This window comes from Aquarana catesbeiana, linkage group LG03 (assembly GCF_042186555.1).
Source record: "Aquarana catesbeiana isolate 2022-GZ linkage group LG03, ASM4218655v1, whole genome shotgun sequence".
NCBI classification, from domain to species: Eukaryota; Metazoa; Chordata; class Amphibia; order Anura; family Ranidae; genus Aquarana; species Aquarana catesbeiana.
This window is the reverse complement of record NC_133326.1, coordinates 285,076,096-285,100,237: the sequence shown is the minus strand read 5'-3', so window position 1 is coordinate 285,100,237 and position 24,142 is coordinate 285,076,096.

Here is a 24,142-nt window from a genome sequence, read left to right as displayed (position 1 = left end):
CTAATTGAAGCAGCATTGATTGTAGTTCTTATATCTTAGCCATTCCACAAATGATTGTTTGCAATAGTAGAGGAAGGAAGAACAGGAGTATGCCCTTGCTGTAGGACTAAGTGAGGCTGGCAATGTGTAATGGATGATTAATTGAAGCTGATTTACTAAATAAATTGTCAGTATTCACACAAAAAAAAATTAAGATTTGCTTTAATTATCCAATCAAGTAAAGAAAATCCTTGTTTTTTATTTAATCCCAATGTGATTGGATAATTGAAGTGAATCTTTGCCCTTTAATGTGTGAACATTCCCAACTACTTTGGGAAATCAGCCTCATTGTGCATTACTTGTTTTTCTATCCCCTTTCCCTTCCTTTTTTTTAATCCCGTAGCAGACAACACAAAGGGGAACCCTTAGAATGGACATTACTGAGTACAGCTGATGATGATGGTGCACTTTGGAGCTTGGGTGATGACAAAGAGGAAGTAGATGGTTCGCCACTGCGGTTCTCCTACAGGATAGTATGAGCATATCTCAAACAATGGAGAATTCTTTGCCCAAAGAAAAATAGTTATCACAGAAAGCAGTAACATCATGGATCCGTTGCTGTGTTTTTCCCACAGAAGCTCTCCCACAGTGCTTCTCCCCAATGCTACGGGGTTCAGTGGTGGAACAAGTGTGCAGGAGATGCAATGCTGAAAGTGAAGTGCAGTGATGGTTGTGGGTTGCAGTGGTAGAAACGAGGTCAGAGTGCAGAGGTGAGAAGTGGTGGATGAAGGGTGCAGAGGTGACACTTATCCAGCACAGCACTTCTGAAATATATGTCAGAAGCATAGTTGGTTGCTGTGGGTAGAATCCTTATTTTTGTTCCAGGTGTTTTAAATTTTCCACCCCCTATTTGGAAAGTTAGATTGATTATTTTCTGGATATGTTTATACATTGTGATGATTTGGGGTATTTTAGCTCATTGGTAGCGCCAAACAGTGAGTCCACTCCACTCCATAAAATTTATTTTAGGGCTTTTTCTGCCCACTTTTATTGAAGTAAAGATTCACAGCAGAATAATTTCCCTCACAAGGGTTCTTACCATCAATGTGTCAAAACAAACAGTACTCCACCTCGTGGCTCTTCTCTGCAGTATCTCTGCATAGGCCTCTTGCCTTGTACCTCCAGACTGTCAAACACACTGCACCAGTGCTCGTGCACTAAACACTGAACCTTCCTCAGCTCTGACTGTTTCTCCTGCAGCTCCCTGCTGCTACATTCTTTCAGGCTCGACCTTTCACTGTCCCACATGGACAGTACAGAGCAACGTGCTCCTAATATCTCCCTTGCACAGACTGACCCCTCTTGGGAGGGTGGGGTCACTAACCTCTACTCCCAGCTCTAACATAAGCCCAGTGCACACCTGGCTCATTAGTGTGCCTGCTTTCTGCAAAACATGGCCTAAACTGCCAAAATAAGCCATGGCATGGGCTCGCCTCACTACAACATTAATTGTGTTCTGTTGCCTTGCGAGTTGCCAGAAAAAAAAAAATGAAAAAATATTTTAACCTTGTAAAAATTTCAGAATGGGGTTGTGGTGCAGCTCTGTCCTCCAAGACAGTAAAAATTAAAAATTTGGGTATGTAGTTCCAACAGAAACAAAGTGTTTGACCACACTCATTTAAATGAGTGCCCCACCCGAAGAAGGAAAGCACCCCTAAGTGTAGTAGCAAGGCCCAGGAAGTTGCCAGGCGGCCATCTTCCCAGCTGCTGGACAGTTCTGAGGATTGGGGACCCTTGCTGCTGCTGCAGGTTGCTAACACACAATGATTGATTTATTCTGCTGTTGAGCCTTTTCACACATCACCTTTATGAGTGTTCTAAATCTTGTTTTGTATATAATAAACCTCTTACTGCTACACTTAGAGGTGCTTTCCTTCTTCTTTGTTGTTTGATCTCAGTGTTCTCTCCACTCTCTGAAAAGCTGCCCAGGTGCCTGGCTGCTCCACCTTTTAGCTGATGATGTGACATTCCTTCAGTGAACCCTTCTACACTGATTTTGTCCTAATAAATTCTCCTAATGGCATGCTAGATGCACAGTAAAACAAAGTGTCCTTAAAATTTATTTGGAAATGTTGGCAATTATGGTCCCATACGCCCCAGTGCTTAAGTCGTGTCCCTCTTCTCCAGGTCAGTCACAAAACACACAACCCTGGGGCTTTGTTTCAAGGGGGGAGGGAGGCAGAAACACACAACCATAGTGATGGAGTCTGTGAGACCTGTGGTGTTTGCATGTGAACGTGCTCGAAATACAGAGGGAGCTTTACTAATCCCAGCATGTAAACAAGGAGATTTGCTAGACGTAGAATAAAACCAGCATGATAGGGGTTGTGTTTGTGGTAACAAAATGCATAACTGTTTTAACCCATGTAAGATTATTGTGCCTGAAGTTGAACTTCAAAAAACTACATGCCTTTGGTCTCCATGACTGTACACTTCGCTGGTTCTCTTCCTACTTATCCAACCGCACCTTTAGCGTTTCTTACAACTCTACTTCCTCCTCTCCTCTTCCTTTCTCTGTTGGGGTCCCCCAGGGTTCTGTTGATGGACCTCTCCTATTTTCAATCTACACCGCCTCCCTGGGTCAACTGCCTCCCATGGCTTCCAATACCACCTCTACGCTGACGACACCCAAATCTATTTCTCTACCCCTCAGCTCACTCCCTCTGTCTCCTGTATTACTAATTTACTATCGGATATATCAGTCTGGATGTCACACCACTTCCTCAAACTCAATCTATCCAAAACCAAACTCATAATTTTTCCTCCCCCGTATGCCCCTTCTCCTGATCTCTCTGTTAAAATCGATGGCACTACTATAAGCCCATCCCCACATGCCACACAAGGTTCTAGGTGTAGTCCTAGACTCTGAACTCACCTTCAAGCAACACATCCAATCACTGTCCAAATCCTGCCGCCTCAACCTCTGCAACATCTCCAACATACGCCCCTTTCTAACCAATGACACAACAAAGCTCTTAATTCACTCGCTGGTTATCTCTCGCCTCGACTACTGCAACTCCCTTCTCATTGGCTTGCCTCTACATAGTCTATCACCTCTTCAACACATCATGAATGCTGCTGCTCGACTCATCCACCTTACCAATCGCTCTGTGTCTGCCACTCCTCTCTGTCAATCCCTCCACTGGCTTCCGCTCGGCCAAAGAATTAAATTAAAAATTCTAACAACTAATTCTAACAAAGCCATCCACAATTTCACCCCCAGCTACATCACTAGCTTAGTCTCTAAATACCAACCTACTCGTTCTCTTCGTTCCTCTCAAGACCTCCTGCTCTCTAGCTCCCTCGTCACCTCCTCCCACGCTCGCCTCCAGGACTTTTCCAAAGCCTCTCCAATCCTATGGAATGCCCTACCCAAATCTGTCCGCTTATCTCCTACTCTATTAGCTTTTAGACGATCCCTGAAAACCCTTCTCTTCAGAGAAGCCTACCCTACCCACATCTAACAAATCTATTTTCATTATTCCATCAGCTCATTCCCCACAGTTATTACCTTTTTGTTTCCACTTGACCCTCCCTTCTAGATTGTAAGCTCTAACGAGCAGGGCCCTCTGATCCCTCCTGTATTGATTTGTATTGTAAGAGTACTGTCTGCCCCATGTTGTAAAGCGCTGCTCAAACTGTTGGCGCTATATAAATCCTGTATAATAATAATAACTTTAACATAGGTGGTTGCATCTGTCAACACTGATACTTCAGCCATCATTTTCCCTAATGCCTCCTTTAAGCAGACCCCCTAAAGCTGAACTGCAGGCCAGTGCAAACAATTTAGACATGCCATGTGCATTGTAGCTTGAACTTTTCTGTATTTTGCAATCAAAATGTCTTCGAATGAACAGCTCATTGACTCCAGCCCCAGCTATCCCTCCCTCCTTTTTAGATTGATTCCATTTGGCTGTTTCTCTGAACTCAGGAAATGGTTCATTGTGGCATTAGAAACTGCATCTGCTGCAGACCATAAGGGAGTGTGCAGCTTGTATTAGCCACGTAGAGCCCTTCCTCATTTTGTTAAAAGCCTGAGAACAGTGGGTCAAGCAACAGCTGTTTAACAGCTGCATCCTCAGTCCTTTCTAACTTTTTTTTTTGCTTCCCTGCACACACAATAGCTAACCAAAATATAAAGCTTATTAAAAACACTAGTGGGGCAAAACGCCGGGAAAGCATTTTTTTTCGTCAGATGACAAGATTAAATTAACATGCTTAGAAAACATCCTGCATTATCTGTTTGAATTCATGTGCAAAAGTAATTTGCAGGTAAAGTTACTGTGAAGGTCCTCCAGGAGAATAAGGATTCATTGGTGCCTCTCAAAGAATATCACAATTCAGCAACTGTTCATTATTTTGCATTATTCTTTACAATGCATTTCTAAGCAAAGAACATCTCAGCTTTATGAATCCTTGGACCAGCAAGGGCTGCGGTGAGCCTTTCCCCATCTGAACACTTGAAGCCAGTTTTCCAGCCTCAGAAGACTATACTCTGAAAGTTAACTTCAGCAGTTTACAATCTTTTTTCCTTAGATGTATTTAATATGTACTTACTGGAAAGAAATCCTTTATTCATTAGCAAACTAAAAAGCTTCTCATTTACAACATATGAATTATTCTCAAATCAAAGAAAGTAATTGTTCTTTTTCCTTATTAAAAGCCTGATATTCTTTTCAGCAGCTTAGTGGGCATCTAATGTGTGGTCTGCAAGGAACAGCACATACACTTTCAGACTTTTTTTCCTTTTTTACTGCCTGGATCAGACAGCCATGTGGCATTTAACACTGTAATATATAGATTTTAATTGTATTTCTTTATAGTTTGGTTATAATCCCAGTATCATAACAATTCTAGAGCTCTTGCACAACCAAACTGTCAGAGATATTACATATACAATGCTACCAGGCAATCAAGAGGCTGCATACAACCGCCCATAGACATGAATGGTGGTGCACAGCAGTACTCCAGATATACAGCAGTATTCACATAAATATGAGTATAGTGTACAGGCCTATACAACAAAAAAGAAAATCTTTTGCATACACTCTTATTCTATACTCTTGTGTTTGTAAGCACCACGGTATAGTCGGAACAGCCGCTTAAAGCCATTTTTACCTAGGCTGCCTAAGCAGGGGAGACACCAGGATTTACATTGCATGGGCTCAGGCAACCATGGGCAAAACCTTTTGAGCTTTTTAATAGCTTGTATACACTGATCAGCTACAACATTAAAGTGGTGTTCCGGCCGAAATTATACTTTTTTAAATAAAAATACCCCTATAATACACAAGCTTAATGTATTCTAGTAAAGTTAGTCTGTAAACTAAGGTCTGTTTTGTTAGTTTATAGCAGTAGTTTGTTATTTTATAAACTTACAGCAGGCCGTGGCCATCTTAAGTCTGGGCATCTGAAGCCAGACTGTATTTCTTCCTGGATCTCATCCTTGCAGATCTCGCACATGCTCAGTGCAGCACAAGCAGTGTAATAGGTTTCAGGTCAGGTTTCCATAGCAACGGCAGTGTCAGAGGAAGTTGCCGCCCCTTCTCAGAAGGCATTGCAAACAGGAAATGATGCGATGGGCCGCGGCCAGGGAGGAGGAAGTGAAAAATGAATACAGCAGATATACAGTAAGTGCTGAGAAAAAAAATTTAAAAATATCCAATTCGTTTACAGTGCACAGTTTAGTGAGGGATGCTGAAGAGTTGTGAAAGTGGGTGGAACTCCACTTTAAGATCATTGACAGGTAAAGTATATAAAATTGATAATCATTTCGATGATCATTACAATGGCATCTGAAAGTTGGTAGGGTGCATTAGGTAGACATGTTGTCCCTAAACTGATGTGTTGAAAGCAGAAAATATGAGCATCTCATTTTATTGCATATGGTCTTGCATAGCTGCAGACTAATCAGGATGTCCATGCTGACCTGTGCCCACAACCAAAAGCAACAATGGTTACGTGAGCATCAGAGCTGAACCATGCAGCAATGGAAGATGGTGGCCTACTTTGATGAATCATGCTTCTTTTACATCGTGTGGATGGCTAAGTGCATGTGCATCACTTACCTGTGGAAGAGATGATACCAGGATACGATATGGGATTGAGGCAAGCCTACGGATGCAGTGTGATGCTTTGGGCAATGATCTGCTGGAAACCCTCAGGTCCTGCCATTCATGTGGATGTTACTTTGACATGTACCGCCTATCTATTGGTACATGTTAAAGCTCAACAGCTCATACGCAACTTAATTAAATGATTAATTGCTTCATGGAATGTGGATACCCCATGGATTTAGTCTTCCAACAAAAGCAACACGCTATCTCCTCTGAGGGGAAGTCCTAATCCCACTTATGGTTGATGGCATATCGCTGTCCTGATTGTGCCACCTATAGACATATGATGCTAGGTTCCCACTTCATGTCCACCCTCTCCCCCAATCCAGACTTACCTGCATCTTGAGTTTTGTTATCTGAGGGGGGTGAAAGAGTGGGGGGTGATCCAGAGGGAGGTGAGAGAGAGGAGGGGTTTGGTATATCTGCTACTCACAATTATGTCCCCAAATTGCTCTCCTGATTCTGCCCGCAATCAGGTGTTAAAAAGCCAGAAGGCCTCATGCACACAGGACATTTTGCCAGCCCTCCTAGAAGCCTTTCCTTCTGGCAGCAGCATTTTGGGAGAAAGAAATAATGTCAGACGCTCCTAGGAGCAGCTGTGTAAACGTCCAGTGTTTATGATGTCTTGAAAAATGACCTTTTAAAATGGAAACAGAATAGTTTGTTCTTGGTGAATAAGTACTATGTGGTAAAAGACGTACTGTATCTTTCACCCAAAAGGGGAAGTTCTGCTTGTTTGACAGGTACCCGCTCCCACTTCCAGTCAGATGCACCACGGCGATCTGAGCCAGAAGTTCACAGGTTCATCACAGGTTCCAAAGGACTGCGAGACCATTCACAAAGCATAGCTCACGCAGTAGGAAACTGGCTGTGGAATCGCAAAGCTTCACTGCCGGTTTCCCTTACTTAAGATGCTGGTGCTTGCACCTGAAGCTGATTGAAGAATCGGCTTTGGTGAGGACATTGCTGGATCCCTGGACAGGTAAGTGTCCTTATATTAAAAGGCTACAATATTTGTAGCTGCCGACTTTTACTTTTTTTTTGGGGGGGGGGGAGCCTGGAGCTTAAGGTACATATGATTTCAACATTCAATTTTGCATATTTAGAAATGCAGGCAATCTGGATCCTTCGAGGCTTGTTCTAGCTTCCTTGAGTTTGTACAGGGCTATAATTAAGACATTAAAATACAGTAATCTTTAGGATGTACATTTAAACAAGTCTAATTTCACAAGCACTAACAAGCTGGCACAATAAAGAGAAACCCATGCTCTCTGATGCTTTAATCCTAGCAATCACAGATGGCAAACATTAGAAGCCATCCTTGAGGCACACATGTGATCCAATCCTATTTCATCTGGAACTGTCAGGTTTTATGCAGCAAGAAAAATGTTGGCTTTTTTTCATACATAAATGTATCCGACCATAATAAACCCTTTATAAAAGATTGCACTACTCATCGTAGTAACTCATTTAGGACACAATGTACTTTTTTACTGTAAATTTTTATTGGGTTTATAAAGAACAGATATATGTGCTGTACAATGGCAGAAGTGTGTACAGTAAATAAGGAATTATGTAGTAGTCTGCACATACAGTATATGACTCTGAAGAATGAGAGTAATAACAAAGTAACTTTAGGAAAAAATATAAAAGGATATCCAAAGAGAACAAATGAGGGGTAGTAAGTAGAAACACATCTGTACATTTATATCCCTTCTGCCATTGATAAATAAATGTGGTGGCGTTATTTTTGGTCACTGCATAAGAGCGGTTGAACAATTAGAGGAGTTGATTCCTGAATAAGTGAACCAATCTGCAAGGACCCAGATTTGTACAGATTTACAGACTTAAGATGGAATAGATTTGAAATCCCTATTACATTAATCTATTCTCAGCTTTTCATAATCAGATCTTGTGTCTAGGCACAGAGAAATGTTGTTTTCTCTGATAGGATTGAATATTTAAATACTAACCACACAACAACAGTGGGAATATAAAATAAATAAATGAATAAAAGTGATGCTTACATTTACCTCCCAAATACATACCTGAGCCAAATCTCGATCCAGCGATGTGCATGAGAGCCAAGGCTCCTATGCTCCTCATTGGCTCAGATACAGCAGCGGGGGCCATTGGCTCCCACTGCTGTTAATCTAGGCAGCAATAAAGGAGCAGGGAGCAGGGCCAAGCCCCGTTCTGTGTGTCTTATGGACCCACAGAGCAGGGCTCAGGAGCGAGCACGCATGGGTTCCCGCCATAGCAGGCAGGACACTAGCCGGGGGGGGGAGCCAGGAGCGATAGCAGGGGACCCCAGAAGAGGAGGATCAGGGCTGCTCTGTGCAAAACCATTGCATGGAGCAGGTAAGTATAACATGTTTGTTGTTTTAATAAAATAAAAAACAAAGCTTTAAATTCACTTTAATTTACTAAATGATGTATCCCTTCACAGTAACCAGTGTTGCCAAGTACCCCCATCGTATTATACTTAATTTGCAGTACCCACTATAGCTTAAATTGTACTTTATTTGTTTAAAAAAAAGGCATACAGTCATTCTGATTTAATTTTATAAGGGACCAGTAACCCTCCCCTTCTCCTCGTACCCTCCATGGCCCAAAATACCTCCCAACTCTCTCTCCTCTTCTTCCACTATTGGAGGCCCTTTTTATGAGGTGGATTGGTTACTCTGGAGAAGGTAGCTGAAAAGAAAAGAGTGGAGATTCTGATCGCAAGGCTTTGGTGAGGCTCCATTGCATGAGGGGACACCTGGTGGTGGAAGATTGCTTGTGGTATGGTGTGAGATCACTACATGTTTATGTGAGCATAATAAATAAATTGCGGGGAGTACGGTTTTGGTTAGATAGTATCACGCTATAAAGGTTTTTGTTTTTATATGTTCATGAGGAATTATTGCACAGAGTGACACTAGACTGTTGTTGAGCACAGTAAAAAAGAATCAGACAGCGCAAAACCAATACTAACAGTATGCAGCTGAACACTGAAAGTCAATATAAAACAATACTTCAGTGAAACATAGATAAAAAAGCAGTGCAGCGCTCAGATGAAACTACTACTAAAACAGAGAACCACAGAAAGTCTCAGAGTGTGAGCTTTCTTGAAGCAGAAAGGTGTCATCAGCTAATAAACCAGGAAGAAAGAAGACTCCTTGATAGTGAACAGGGTGCTTGAAAACAGTATTAACCACTGTGCATCCACTTCAGTGTTGTCCACCACCAAAGGTACAGGCCGCTCACCTTAATGAATGGACCTCTGAACTAACAGATAGGTCATTCATGCAATCCCTTAACAAGGGTAATGATAACAGTTGAGAGGGCTGACTTACTGTATGGTCCTTCAGTCGATCTCGACATTCGTTCGATAACCAAAAGTCACACTCTTAGGCATGCATTGTTCATGTAAAATTCAAATAAAAGAAATATAGTGCTCTCCGTTTGTATAAAAAAACACTAGTTTAATGAATAAAAATATTACTCACAAACACGGCACTGAGTCCCAGTGCTTGGATACAAGACATGTAAAGTGCATATAGAATCAGGTAGGTGGCTGTACTGACGTCACGTAGTGCCCCACGCACGTATCGTCCATGGCTAAGGATTTCCTCAGCGAATAAGTTGGGGACCAGTGTGTCAGTTTCTTTTTATAAATACTCTAATCCTGGTTTGTGTGAAATGCAATCAAAAAACCTCGCCTACCCAGCAGCGGTGAGACGTTTGTCTGGGATGACGCTATTGGCAGCTGAAAGATGTGTTAAAAAGTAACAACCAGCATGATTGGCCATCGAAACATGCCCAGCACACCGATCACTTCCGGGTTGCGGTGCGCAGCATGATAGGCTAGCAGAGGATCCACAGCAGTCACCTCCGGGTTATGATACCCACACATCCTCCTGTCATGGCAACTGTCAACACCGCAGGACGGGACGGTCCGTCCCGCCCACAGCACCTACGTCAGTCAGAGAACAGGATCACGTGACACGTGAAGAGACCAGTATATGGGAACCTCCAGTAAACTAGCTGCCATGGTAACAAATAGCGGTGCTGGTCTGACAATCAGACCCGCCCTCCTAGTCTGCATCATCAGAATAACACTGCAATACAGCCTTACATAGGGGGGTCATAAACAACGACTAAAAACAGAATAATAAAATATACAAATAAGAGCTTGGTTGCCAAATGACCTTGAGAATGTCTCACAGTAGTCATTCAGTCATCTAAATTTATTCTAAAAATGTAGATAATCTAAATGAATTTACCAAAAGCCCATGAATCAAAGGAACCTGACACCTAAAACTAAAAATGCTACTAGGTGGTATTACATGCAGAGGGGAGGCCAACTCACAGCAACACATAGCACTAAAGTCATATACAACGGGCACAATGACCAATATAGAGCATGAGTTAGCAAGCACAGGAACATTAAAGGGCCAGAACCATAAAAATGAATATAATCATATAAAATGATAAGTCTATAATTAAGTAATAGACATCAGCACAACCACCTTACCTGTCAATAACATAACAAATATAAGCAATAAGCAAATTGTAAAACGAGAATAATAAATAAATCATTAACGATCTGAAATGAAACAATTGAGGTCGAACTCAACGTTCAACCCCAAAGGAACCCCAACCTTAGTTTCGTAAACCCAAAACGATTCACGTCAGCTATGCTGCCAAATTAAATTTCCTCCTTTCCAGTGATTCGTCACCTTCTCGATCCCCCAGAACTGCAACCTCACAGGGTCGCGATTGTGGAAAAGTCGAAAGTGTTTAGAAACATTGTGCGATCGGAGGCCTTTCTTAATGTTATTGACATGCTCTCCTATCCTCACATGGAGGGGTCTGGAGGTCCTTCCAACATATTGGAGACCGCACTTACACTGCAGCATATAAACGACTCCAACTGTGTTGCAAGTGATCAATTCCTTGATTTTATAACTTTTTCCAGTTGCCAATGCCACAAAATCCTTACATTTTTTAACATTATTTCTTGTCTGTATGCAGGACAACGACCACATGCATAGAAACCAGTGAGAAAGCCAAAAATCCTATTCTCATAATGTATAGGGGGTTGATGACCCCTGGAGCTAACTTATCCCTAAGTGAGGGTGCTCTTTTATAGATAAATTGTGGACGATCTGGTAATATTGGGCCCAAAATCCTATCTTGTTTTAGAATTGGCCAGTGTTTCTGCACGATCCTCTTGAATTTCCTGTACTGGATATTAAAATCCAAAATCATCCGTGTATTCATAAGATCATTCTGATTGGCCTTAGGGGCATTAGAAACCAACGCTTTCCTTTCTAAAACCCGAACCTTTTCTATTTCCTTATCCAGAGTACTCCTATCATAATCCTTCTCTATGAATCGTGAGGCCAAGATTTGCGATTGAGAAACAAAATCACCTTCATCAGTACAATTGCACCTCAGGCGTATAAATTGCCCTCTGGGTATATTGCACAGCCATTTACTATGATGGCAACTCTCAGTAGGAATGAAGGCATTCCGATCTGTAGCCTTAAAATGAGAAATCATATTAACCCGATCTCCATCCTTGGTCAGGTCGAGGTTTAGAAAAATCACTCTGTCTGTACTTATATTCCATGTAAGAACAATATTTTTATTATTAGCATTTAATTTGGATACAAACACATTCAGGCATTCTCTATCCCCATCCCAGATCATAATAAGGTTGTCAATGTACCTCTGGTAACATATCAATTCCGGGGGGTTTGTTTTTGAACATGGCCTCCTCCTCCCAGTGTGCCATGAACAAGTTGGCAACACTAGGAGCAAACCGTGCCCCCATTGCCAATCCTCTGATCTGGAGAAAGAACTGCTTGCCATACCAAAAATAATTTTTTGACAGGCAGAAAGTTAAGCAGTCAATCAAAAAATTCTGATGTCTTCTAGATAGGCCAGATCAGTGGTGTGCCCTCTGAAGTTCGCCCCCCCTCATCCTTCCTCCACTGGGCCATTCAGAAAGTGCAATGCGCTTCGCACACGTGAAGTAGTGAACCGTCCGTTTTCCCTTACCATGAATGATGGTGCCAAAACCCGAGAGCCAATCCGAAAATCGGCTGAGGTGTTGACATCGTGGTCCTAATATTAAAAGTCAGCAGCTACAGTATGTGTAGGTGCTGAGTTTTAATGTTTTCACAGGGTGGGGGCTGGACTCCTCTTTAATGAGTTTGCATTGATTTCAGCATTGATGGAGCACTTTATTGCAATATCATGATCTGTATATTAATGCACTTTCACTAAATGTGGACTGTTTAATGGGTTTGCATTGATTTTAGCATGCACAGAGCACTTTGCACATGCAAGTGGCAGCTGGTGCTCAAATTTTTTTTTTGGAGGGGGCGCAAACAAACTAAAAAATTCAGAAAAAAAGACATCAATTGCAGCCTCACTGTGCCCCGTCAAACACAGCCACTGTTTCATCAAATGCAGCCACTGTGCCCATCAATTGTAGCCACTGTGCCATTAAACGCAGCCACGGTGCCCATCAACTGCAGCCACTGTGCCCTCAAACACAGCCACTGTGCCCATCAATTGCAGCCACTATGCCATCAAACGCAGCCACTGTGCCCCATCAAACGAAGCCACTGTGCCCCATCAAACGCAGCCACTGTGCTCTCAAACACAGTCACTGTGCCCCATCAAATGAAGCCACTGTGCCCCATCAAACGCAGCCACTGTGCCCCATCAAACGCAGCCTCACTGTGCCCCATCAAACGCAGCCACTGTGCCCTCAAACGCAGCCACTGTGCCCATCAAATGCTGCCACTGTGCTCATCAATTGTAGCCACTGTGCCCTCAAACGCAGCCACTGTGCCCATCAACTGCAGCCACTGTGCCTTCAAACACAGACACTGTGCCCATCATTTGCAGCCACTGTGCCCATCAATTGCAGCCACTGTGCCCCATCAAACGCAGCCACTGCCCTCAAACGCAGCCACTGTGCCCTCAAACGCAGCCACTGTGCCCTCAAACGCAGCCAGTGTGCCCATCAAATGCTGCCACTGTGCCCATCAATTGTAGCCACTGTGCCCTCAAAGGCAGCCACTGTGCCCATCAAATGCTGCCACTGTGCCCATCAATTGTAGCCACTGTGCCCATCAAACGCAGCCACTGTGCCCTATCAAACGCAGCCACTGTGCCCTATCAAACACAGCCACTGTGCCCTATCAAACGCAGCCACTGCCCTCAAACGCAGCCACTGTGCCCATCAAACGCTGCCACTGTGCCCATCAATTGTAGCCACTGTGCCCTCAAACGCAGTCACTGTGCTTATCAAATGCTGCCACTGTGCCCATCAATTGTAGCCACTGTGCCCATCAATTGCAGCCACTGTGCCCATCAATTGTAGCCACTGTGCCCTCAAATGCAGCCACTGTACCAATCAATTGCTGCCACTGTGCCCATCAATTGCAGCCCCTGTGCCCTGAAACGCAGCCACTGTGCCCATCAAATGCTGCTACTGTTCCCATCAATTGTAGCCACTGTGCCATCAAATGCCAACACTGTGCCCATAACACCAATATAATTTAATAATTTTACCTGCTGTCCTGGGGGTTTCCCTCGTGCTCCCCCCTCTCTCTCTCCTTCCTCCTGACGTCACTGCCAGACCCCGCCCCAGTGCAGAGAAGAAGATTCACGGAAAGCAGTGCGGAGGAGGGTAGGCGGAGCATAAGGCTCCACCTCCGTCAGTCACCGGCCGCTTATGGGGGCGTGAGTCACATGCCACCCCCCCCCGCATGAGAGAAAGTCCCCACCCGTCTATCTGATTCCTGACTCCCGCGGCCGCCCATACACACATTCAGCCCACGGCAGCCGCCTTGCTGTAACGGCGCCGATGTGTATGGGCGTGATTGGCAGAGGGTGGGGGGACATGACACGCCCCCCCACCCTCTGCCAAGCATGCCCATACACAGCGGCGCCGCTACAGCAAGGCGGCCGCCGTGGGCTGCATGTGTGCGGGGGGCAGCCGCGGGAGCTGGGAATTGGGTGGGGGGACTTTCTCTCATGCGGGGGTGGCTTTTTTTGCCGCCCCCCGCAAAGTGCCGCCCCCCGCAAAGTGCCGCCCTAGGCCTAGGCCAAAACACAGCCCTGGCCAGATGATTCCCAGGCCTAATTGACCCAGGACAAAGCGTCCTCATGGCTAGTAATCGAATATAGAGAGCTGACATTGGCCGTAATCAAAAGACAAGAGGATGTAATGGTCAAAGATTCTAGAATTTGTATGATGTGTTTGGTGTCCTTTAGAAATGCGTTGTTTTTTTGTACCAACAGCTGGCGGAAGGTATCGATATATTGGCCAAGTCTCGATGTAACCATGTCGATCCCATTCACTATGGGTCTCCCAGGTGGGTTGACACTATCCTTGTGGATCTTAGGAAGGAAGTAAATAATAGGCGTGCGACAGAACAAGGGGTCCAGATACAGTGCCTCCTTTGCACTTAGCACTCCTATATGCTTCCCCCTCTCCACAAGGAAGTGGAGTTCTCCCTTAAACTCAAGCATAGGGTCCTTACCCATAATACTGTAGGTATTGGTATCACTGAGAAGGTTCTCCATTTCATTCTTGTAATATGTTTTACTCAATACCACCAATCCCCCCCCCCCTTGTCTGCAGGGCGTATGACCAAATCCTTCCTATCTGTTAGAGATTTAATACCGTTCTTAATATAAGCGGAATCATTAACCTTCCGTACTTTCAACACATCCAAATCCTTCGCAACCATATTTCTGAAAACTTCCAGATGTTTAGTATCAGTGGTTGGAGGATTAAATATGGATTTATTCCGAAGATTAGAATGGTGACCACCAAGATTCGATGCGTTAACTGATGTACTTATTGGTCTTATAGATGGAGTATTCAAAAAGTATTTTTTAATATTGAAAGTGCAAATGAATTTTTGCAGGTTAACATACGTTTGAAATGTATTTAGATTATGGGTTGGGGCATATTTAAGACCCTTATCGAGTACTTTAATTTCCTCCTCAGGTTATAAATCCCCGCCCCTACTGGGGTTTTGTTCTTTTGAGTTCTCCTGCCTCCTCTCCTTCCTCTCTTACTTTTCTTTTCCGCAGGTGTGCCCCTTCTTGGGTTGGTTGCTGAAATTGTGTGTCCCTCCAACCTCCTGGGTTCGGGGGGATGAACGGGGCTCCCCTCCCTGAGCCTCTCAGGGCTCCATGAAAATCCCCTCCCTCATGAGGTCCCTGATTGGCTAAAGGTGAGAATCGTTTGTGTGTAGATATTTGATTCCCATTATGTTGTGGGGCTTTACCTTTATTATAGTAAGTATAGGAATGGTCAAGTGGTATGGAATTACTCTGATAATGGTTTGATCGGTTGTCTCTGTTAGCATAAGAGTTATTATGTTCACTGGGTTGTGAATAATTGGATTGCTGTAGATAACCACCATAAGAGTCATTCCCCTTAAAGGTGCATTATAATCCTGTTGCCTGCATGGGGAATGGTGATAACCACCCCTTTTTCCCCGTCCTCTTTTATTTTTTTCCCCTTTTAATGGGGGCTTCCTGATAGTAACCACCAGTAGGAGGCATTCCCATAATAGGGTATTCCAAATTATAATAAACATAGACCTCCTTGTCCCTCGGGACAGGTAATGGGGTATTGGCCATGTCTACATTAGAAGGGTCTGGGTGCACCTGGGTCAGGGGCAAGGCAGAAGGGACAGCTTGCCATTTAAACACATTACCTCTACCGAAGTCATCCAGATCTCTGATAAATTTTTTCCTTTTTCATTTTTTCCTTTTCTTATTTTGGTATCCCATTTAATTCATCTATTTTTCAGCTCAGTAGATAATCTCAAAAATTCCTCAGAATCCTTGAAAGGTTCAAGGATACCTTTAAGGTCTTTTATCTGAGCCTCCAACATACTCATTTTCCTTTGCTTACGTGATAGTAAAAACTCTAATAATTCTAAACCTTTATCAAAAAGAAATTCCCCCCATTCTTTCATGGCCTCATCATCCATGAGTCCGTCATTAGGGGGAACATCCCACCTAAGTTGTCTTGGGATTAGTTTTGCTGCTAGATATTACTTGAAGGAAGTGATATCCCACCATGCTTTAACCTTTTTTTCGAAAACGTGCCCTAGTTTTCTAAAGGTATGGGTTAAGTCACTTCCATCCCCATTAATTTGTTGTTGTTGTTGAGCATAAGTGTGATTTGACCCATTATACAAGAGGGATCTTACTATCTGGTGAGCATTTTAAGATATAGGTGAGAGGATCACTTGAAGAAGATTGTTGATCAAGAAATGTTGCACATGTGGATGTTCTATAGCTGGGAATAAGGGCTTTCATCCACATAGAACCTGCAGTCCAACCCAATTCTTCCTAAAGTTTTCCTTTCCAATGGCTAGCACACAACAACCAAACCCATCTGAGGAAAAGGTGTCCTTGCATAGTCTTGCAAAATGACCCAACACCACCACTGTGCTACATATTGTAAAAAACAACCCACCTATGATTTTTCTTAAGATTCTAATGAAAAATACTGCACAAATTCTATTCAGTCTTTGTTTTACAACGTACTTCTTTTGATTCGTGTACTTGTTTAAAAGTCAGTACACTTTTGAAAAAGAAGAGAACTGTCATTACAGAAGTATCTAAAATAAGTAAACTGACAAAACCGACAACATTTAGAAAATTCTAGTTATGCTAATCTTTTGGCTTAAATCAGTTTTGAGTTTGTGACCCAAAACAAATATGCAGGTCAGAAATTGTGGACATCACTCTTTGCCTTCATTAACAGTGTGCATGTTCTGGTCAGTGACTCAAATTTATTAATAAGAGAACAAGATAGTAAAGTAACTAGCATGCTCAGGAGGTCAACAATGGCAGCCTAAATATTTACCTTTAACATCCAAGACAACCCATTTAAAGTGTATCTTGTACCAGGGCCATCTTTAATATTGATTGGACCCTGGGCAAACATTCCCCCCCCCCATGCAATTTCACTCTCCACCCGGCGTGATCAATGGCAATGCTGATTTATTTTTCATTGACTACCAATATAAAGAGGAGTTTCAACACTGACCACTAATGTAAAAGAAGTATTCACAGTAACCACCAATGTAGGGTGGGGGACCTTCACACTGGCCACTAGTGTGAATAAAAAGATTATACACCAAGCCCCAATGTAATGAGAAGATTTACAATGACCACCAATGTAAAGGGGATTTACACTGACCACTAATGTAATAGTACCATTCACGGTAACCACCAATGTAAGGAGGGATTTACATTGACCACTAATGTAAGGGGACCTTCACGATGACACCCTCACGCATGTGCTGACATGTGCTGTGCAACCGGTGATTTTGAAAATGCGTTAGGGATTTATTCCGCATTTCTAGCGCATAGAGCAGCCTATTGAAATAATTGGGCTGCCCTACATGTGACCTACAACTTTATCCACCCTGTCAGTACACCTTTGCATCCTAAAACCCCTGCTAACCTCAGTACCCCAAACCTCCCCCATCCTCTCCACTCTAACCCTCCACCCCTTTAACTCTACCTGCCTCCTCTGTTCATCTTTGCACCCACCTTCCTTACCTCTATACATCCCCTCCTTGCTCACCTGTGCACCCAAACTGTAATTACTTCTCTGCCTACCTCTGCACACCCCACACTACCCTCCCCACAACAATTTGCTTACCTTTGCAGAACAGGCTGGTGTTAGGCTGAATGACCACAGTTGCAGGCAGGACTTTCAACCATGCCCCTTTATCTCACCAGTGGGTAGCATTCAGTATAGGTGATGGTGGATATGACCTCAGGGGGGCATGATATACATATGAATGCAATCTCTATTAACATATGAATGCCACCAGTCCGCAGCTATTTACATATGAATGTGGCCTCTATTTACATATCAATACTGGTTATTTACATGTAAACACAGGGTCTGCAGGTCAGTCATCTGTACACAACAATAGGGCAGAGCTGGGCAGCATTAGTAGCAACACTTCACACTGAGATATCGGGACACAGCACAGGACTAAAACTTCAAGGGACAAAGGATTTTAAACCAGAATAGTTGGCAAGTATGAGGTAGCTGCTTTGGACCCCACAACAGTGACAGAGCCCAGGGCAGCTGCCCCTTTTGCCCTGCCTTAAAGACAGCCATGTCTGGGACCAGTAATCCTGCCATGAAGGTCCCTGTTCATTCTCTTTTTGTTATGGGTGACAGCTGTCTCTTAATAGTGTTCCCATAGTGTCATCCTGCCACATGCACCCCTGGATGAGATTACATGTACACCTAAATGAATGGCCATACTGACACTCACATTTCCACCATTTTCATTATCAATGATATACCGCTGACAGTAAATGACTGAAAAAGACTGGAGGTGACCAGAGGCACTGAGCTGCAAAAAGTAGGAACAAAAGTGAATACAGTAAAAGGCAATTGATGCACAGGGGTTGATTTACTAAAACTGGAGCGTGCAAAATCTAGTGCAGCTGTGCATGGTAGCCAATCAGCTTCTATACCCCAGATGATGTCTTAGTGGACAAAACGCATTGGGGCGTATTGTGCTAGCTCCATGATATTGCGCTTTTTACTACTTATTGTAATCACATATATGCAGTGCCTGTATCCATCTACATTGATGTAAGTACATTACTTTATTTAATAAATGATTTGGTTAAGGATTTTATGCTATGTGGCCATTTCTTCCATCCACGATCTTCCTTAGGTTTGGTGGAGCCTGAGACTTTCTGGACGCTGGGTTGGTGTTGCTGTACATCCTACATGCTGGCTCCTGCGAAGTTGAATTCTCTCCGGTTTCTCTGCTTGTTTGACTCCTTGCTGCTGGCAGGGGGCCAACACGATTTGGTGAGAGTACCTGATCATTCTATCTGGTGGTGGCTGAACATTGGATTGTCAACTCTTTCCATGGTGGTTTCATTTCACAGAAGCACAGTGAACTTTTTCCTTAGCAGTTTCTTCTTATGCCGCATACACACGGTCGGACTTTTCGGCTACTTTTCCAGTCGCAAATCTGACGGCCTTTAGATTTGGAACTTGCTTCAAATCTTTACGTCGTAACTCTGCCGGACCCAGAAAACCGCTCGTCTGTATGCTAGTCCGACGGACAAAAACCCACGCTAGGGCAGCTATTGGCTACTGGCTATCAACTTCCTTATTTTAGTCCGGTCGTACGTCATCACGTATGAATCCGTCGGACTTTTGTGTGATCGTATGTAGGCAAGTCCGTTCGTTAGAAAGTCCACGGCAAGTCCACCAAAAGTCCGTCAAAAGTTTGTCGGACGGGCTGTCGGACTTTTGTAGCCGAAAAGTCCAACCGTGTGTAGGCCCCATTAGAAGCAGAATTTTTATTCACCTTTTTTACCACATTTGAACGGTTGTTTCACTCCAGTCACTTACCTGTTTGGATTAATTTGTTGTGTCATCACGTCTGACGGACAATGTGATATATTTATATATATTTATTGTTATGCACTTATTTTTTTATTTTTTTCATATGCATTTATTGGCAAAATCAATGTTTCCCTATGGGAGCCGTCTTAACTGGTCTGACACAAGTCGGTCCGACTTTGAAAATGCTCCCTGTACTACTTTGGTCCGACTTTGATCCTACTTCAGCCCACTGACTATCATTGAAGTCTTGCATGATCCGACTTTGGCATGCGACTTGTGCTCTGATGATCTTGACGGGGAGCTCCGCGCCAAATTTTAAATAAAAAAACGGCATGGGTTCCCCCTCCAAGAGCATACCAGGCCCTTCGGTCTGATATGGATTCTAAGGGGGCCTCCAGATTGGCGTAGGGGGTTCCCTACGCCGATCTGGGGGCCCCCTTATTAAAGGGGACTCCCGGATTCCGAAAAGCCCCCCACCCGCAGACCCCAACAACCAAAGTCCAGGGTTGTTGGGAAGAGGCTCTTGTCCTCATCAACATGGGGACAAGGTGCTTTGGTGGGGGGGGCCGCAGCCCCCCTGCCCCAAAGCACCCACCCCCCCATGTTGAGGGCATGCGGCCTGGTACGGTTCAGGAGGGGGGGCGCTTGCTCGTCCCCACCCCTTTTCCTGACCGGCCGCGCTCCATGCTCGGATAAGGGTCTGGTATGGATTTTGGGGGGACCCCCACGCTGTTTTTTTTGGCGTAGGGGGTTCCCCTTAAAATCCATACCAGACTCAAGGGCCTGGTATGCCCCTGGAGGGGGAACCCGTGCCTTTTTTTATTTAAAATTTGGCGCGGAGTTCCATTTCTAGATTCATACCAAACACAGTGCCTGGTATTGGCGGGGATCCAAGTCGGATCCCTGTTCATTGAAAGTCGGATGTATGTGGGCCTCAAGTCACAGGGCAAAGTCGGATCCAAAGTAGGATGAGTGTCATGTCGCACCAGTGTAAACCCGGCCTTAGGCCAGGTTCACACTGGTACGACATACGCTCTGCACCAGAGTTTGCACTCTCCAGTTTTAGTAAATTACCCCCATAGTACTTTAGAAAATTAAAGGTCTCCCTGCCAGGGTTTAAGTCTAGTTTAAAGCTGAACTCCAGCTTTTTTTCTGCTACTTGTGATTCTGTACAGTTACATTTATAAATCACCCTTGCCACAGTGCATAGACAGGACATGACACCACTTCATCTTTTACAGTTAAAGTCATTGTTCACCTTTACTAAAAAAACAGCCTATACAAGTATAGGGCATCTGTGGATAAAAACCAAAGTTGAATAATGTCCTTGCTATAGGTGTAGGCCATTTACATACAACTCATAATCCTGTCATGCCTTGGTGCTAGATTATTGCTAAGAGACTCCCTGCTGTTACTGTTCACCCCCACCACCACAGTGTTGAGCTCTCAAACGCTTAGCTAAGAGCTACTGCATCAGGCTAGAGAGAGAGAGCACATGTGAGGGGTCTGAATCCCAGAAAGCGCATGCTCTTGTGACATCTGGGTGTCCCTTTAGCAACATCCTAGCAACAAGGCTCTGGGAATTGATTAGTCAGGCTCCAGGATGTACATAAATGGCCAACATCTATAGTAAGGGAATTATCCAACTTTGGTCAAAGTATCTATCTACAAACACCCCTTACCTACATAGGTAGTTTTTTTTGTAAAGGGTGAGCTATGCCTTTAAGGAACACAATGGTCAGAATGCTGACTGTATATGAAGCAGTGAGTGACATGTTAAGGAGATCATTTATGTCTTCTTCATCACTTTAGTGTGTATATAAAGCCATTTTTTTCTTTAGTTCTGGATAGAGCAAGGAAAAGTTTTATTGGTGTCTGTGCCCCAATTGGGGAGATTTTACTTCTCTATTTGTCCTACTGACCATTGTCACCAAGACAGAAGTTAACAGAAAATGAATATTTCAATGGGGTCGCCTGTTCCATGAAAACTGTGTAAGGAATGAATCTCCCTCACTTTAGAGAGAATTCCTCTTGCATCTTGTTGTGTCTTTGAGACAGGAAGTGATTGTAAATCTCTTCAATAATAAAGGGACAGCAAAAAAAAAAATTGACTGACTTTTCTAACTATTCACCACCCTATCCAAAACAATGCTTGGCCTTAAATATACTTGAAGAATGTTCCCATAACAGACTGACACCACAATACAGGACAACAAAGCCTAAATGGGTTTCTATTGGCCATCCCTCTTTGTGTATGTGAAATTACAAGAAGTTAATTTAAATAAAAATATTTTCATGAAAACGTGGCCAGGGTGAATTATTTTTACATCTACCTGAACCTGTTATGAGAGAAATACAGTGGGTAACATTACTAAGCTCATTAAAAAAAAAATGCTAGCACCTGGATTTTATGCCAAGACGATTACTTCACTATATTTAGAGGTACTGGCCTGGAATGACTAAGCAGATCAGGAAAGCCAGAAAGAGTCAGAAGTCCTTACCTAAATGCTTGTTCCAGGCTATTGATTTAAAATATTATTTTTAATATTGAAGAAAAAGGGCCAGGAGAGGGAGAGCACTTAACAGACATCCCTAGAACACCGGTCAGCAAAAATCCACCTTGACCAATCAGCCCTCTGCCTGGAAAGGTAAGGTATGTCAGATAGGGCCTACAACCATATGAACATTCCCTGCTCATTGTCACTTCTCTGGGCACCTATTCATTCACAAATAAACTTCAATTGCAATACATACTGTAAACTAATGTCAATTCTAATGTACCAGTCTTAGTCAATGAGAAAGCAAACATGGAAAGACCTACTGTATGTTCATGGGAATAAATGACAAAATGTTAAGAATGCTCACGCAGACTGTGATGCGTCATTTCCCAACAATATGCCAAAATGAGTGTTAAAACATTCTCTCCCTATAATATGCAACACCGAAAAACCACTGAATATCATAAAAGCTGCAAACAAGCACATGAATTATATCTTGTTGATCAAAAGGAAAAATGATTCATGTTCAACTTTCATGTGTTCAGTTATGTCCACAACTTATGTCAATATAAATTGTTTTCATTTGTTTAATATGCTATTACATTTATATTGTTAGTCTGTTTGAAAAAAAGACACAAATCCATCCAGTTCAACCAAATTAATATTGATAAAAATGTTTAAAAAAAAGAGTGGGCTTCATATGTAAATAATCTTAAGTGGACTCAAATATTTTTGGGGCATGATTAAAGCACGGAAGGGTTAGACCCTTTGCCTGGTTTATGTTGCTGTCTGTGTCTCCACTGGAGAAGCTTAACCTCCCTTTCTGTCTGGCCACAGGACAGGAAAAGTGTATAATACCCCCATCATGAATACAGAAAGCAATTACAGTTGTTTTTTTATCAGCGTGAGGAATTTAGGAATCTTGGTTTTTACTGTTGTCTGCTTCCCCACTGGAGAAATGTTCCTCACTTCTTATGTGGTCACTGACACAACAGGGATGTAGTAACAGGAAAACCTGATAAATGATATGTTTTGACTAGAGCTTGACTTAATTGAGATCCTCTCACCGCATGCTATCCTCAATACTAAACACAGGCAGGCAATCTGTATTATATATAAATATGGAAGTGCTGCTTGCTGCTGCTATTTTCATGTTCTAAGATACGATATAAGCCCCAAAATTCAGCCAGAAAATTTGGACTTCCTGGAGTAATAGATTGTGGGACTTCCAGGATGCTCGCAGTACTCACAATCCCTATGTCATCACAGTGTTTATGTTGGATCTGATACTCTATAGCAGGGGTCATCAAACTTTTCAAACAAAGAGCTACTTTATTGTCCTTCAGACTTTAGGAGGGCCGGATTGTGGCCAGCAGGGGCAGAAAATGGCACGGGCCCAGCATCAGTGAGAATTAATATAACCTCAGGGTTGGTGATCAATGGGAGGAGGAGTATACCCCCTATTAGTAGGAGGAATAGTATCCCATCATTGGTATCGGTGGAAGATATAGTGCCCCATTGTTGGTGTCAGTGGGAGGAATAGTGCCTCATATCAGTGGGAGGAATTGTGCCCCAAGAGCCGGATAAAGGCTAGCAAAGGGTCACATCTGGCCCTCGGGCCGCAGTTTGGAAACCCCTGCTTTATAGCAAACTTTCTAAATCGTTTTACCCCAGAGGAACCCAAAAAATAAATTGCAGGTTTCAGGGAGCCCCCTGCATTGGGGTTCAGTGGAAAAATGCTGCTTACCTTGGTGGACATTGGGACGAATATCCCCCTTACAGCAGTGGTCATAATGCCACTCTTACATGCAGCTAAAAAGATTATCATGACCATGCTGGTGGCTTTGTCATGTGATGTTGACCCTTGAACTATGCAGGTACCATCACATTGGAATGCAATCGGCCACTGCTCCGGGAAGCCCTAGCAACTTCTGGAGGAAGCCTAATTGAGAATAGCTGCTCTAAAAAGTGTTGATTCCCTGGTGGAATTACAAGGCATAGAACTTGTAAATTGCTCTACTGTAGGTACAACAAATTTCTATACTGTG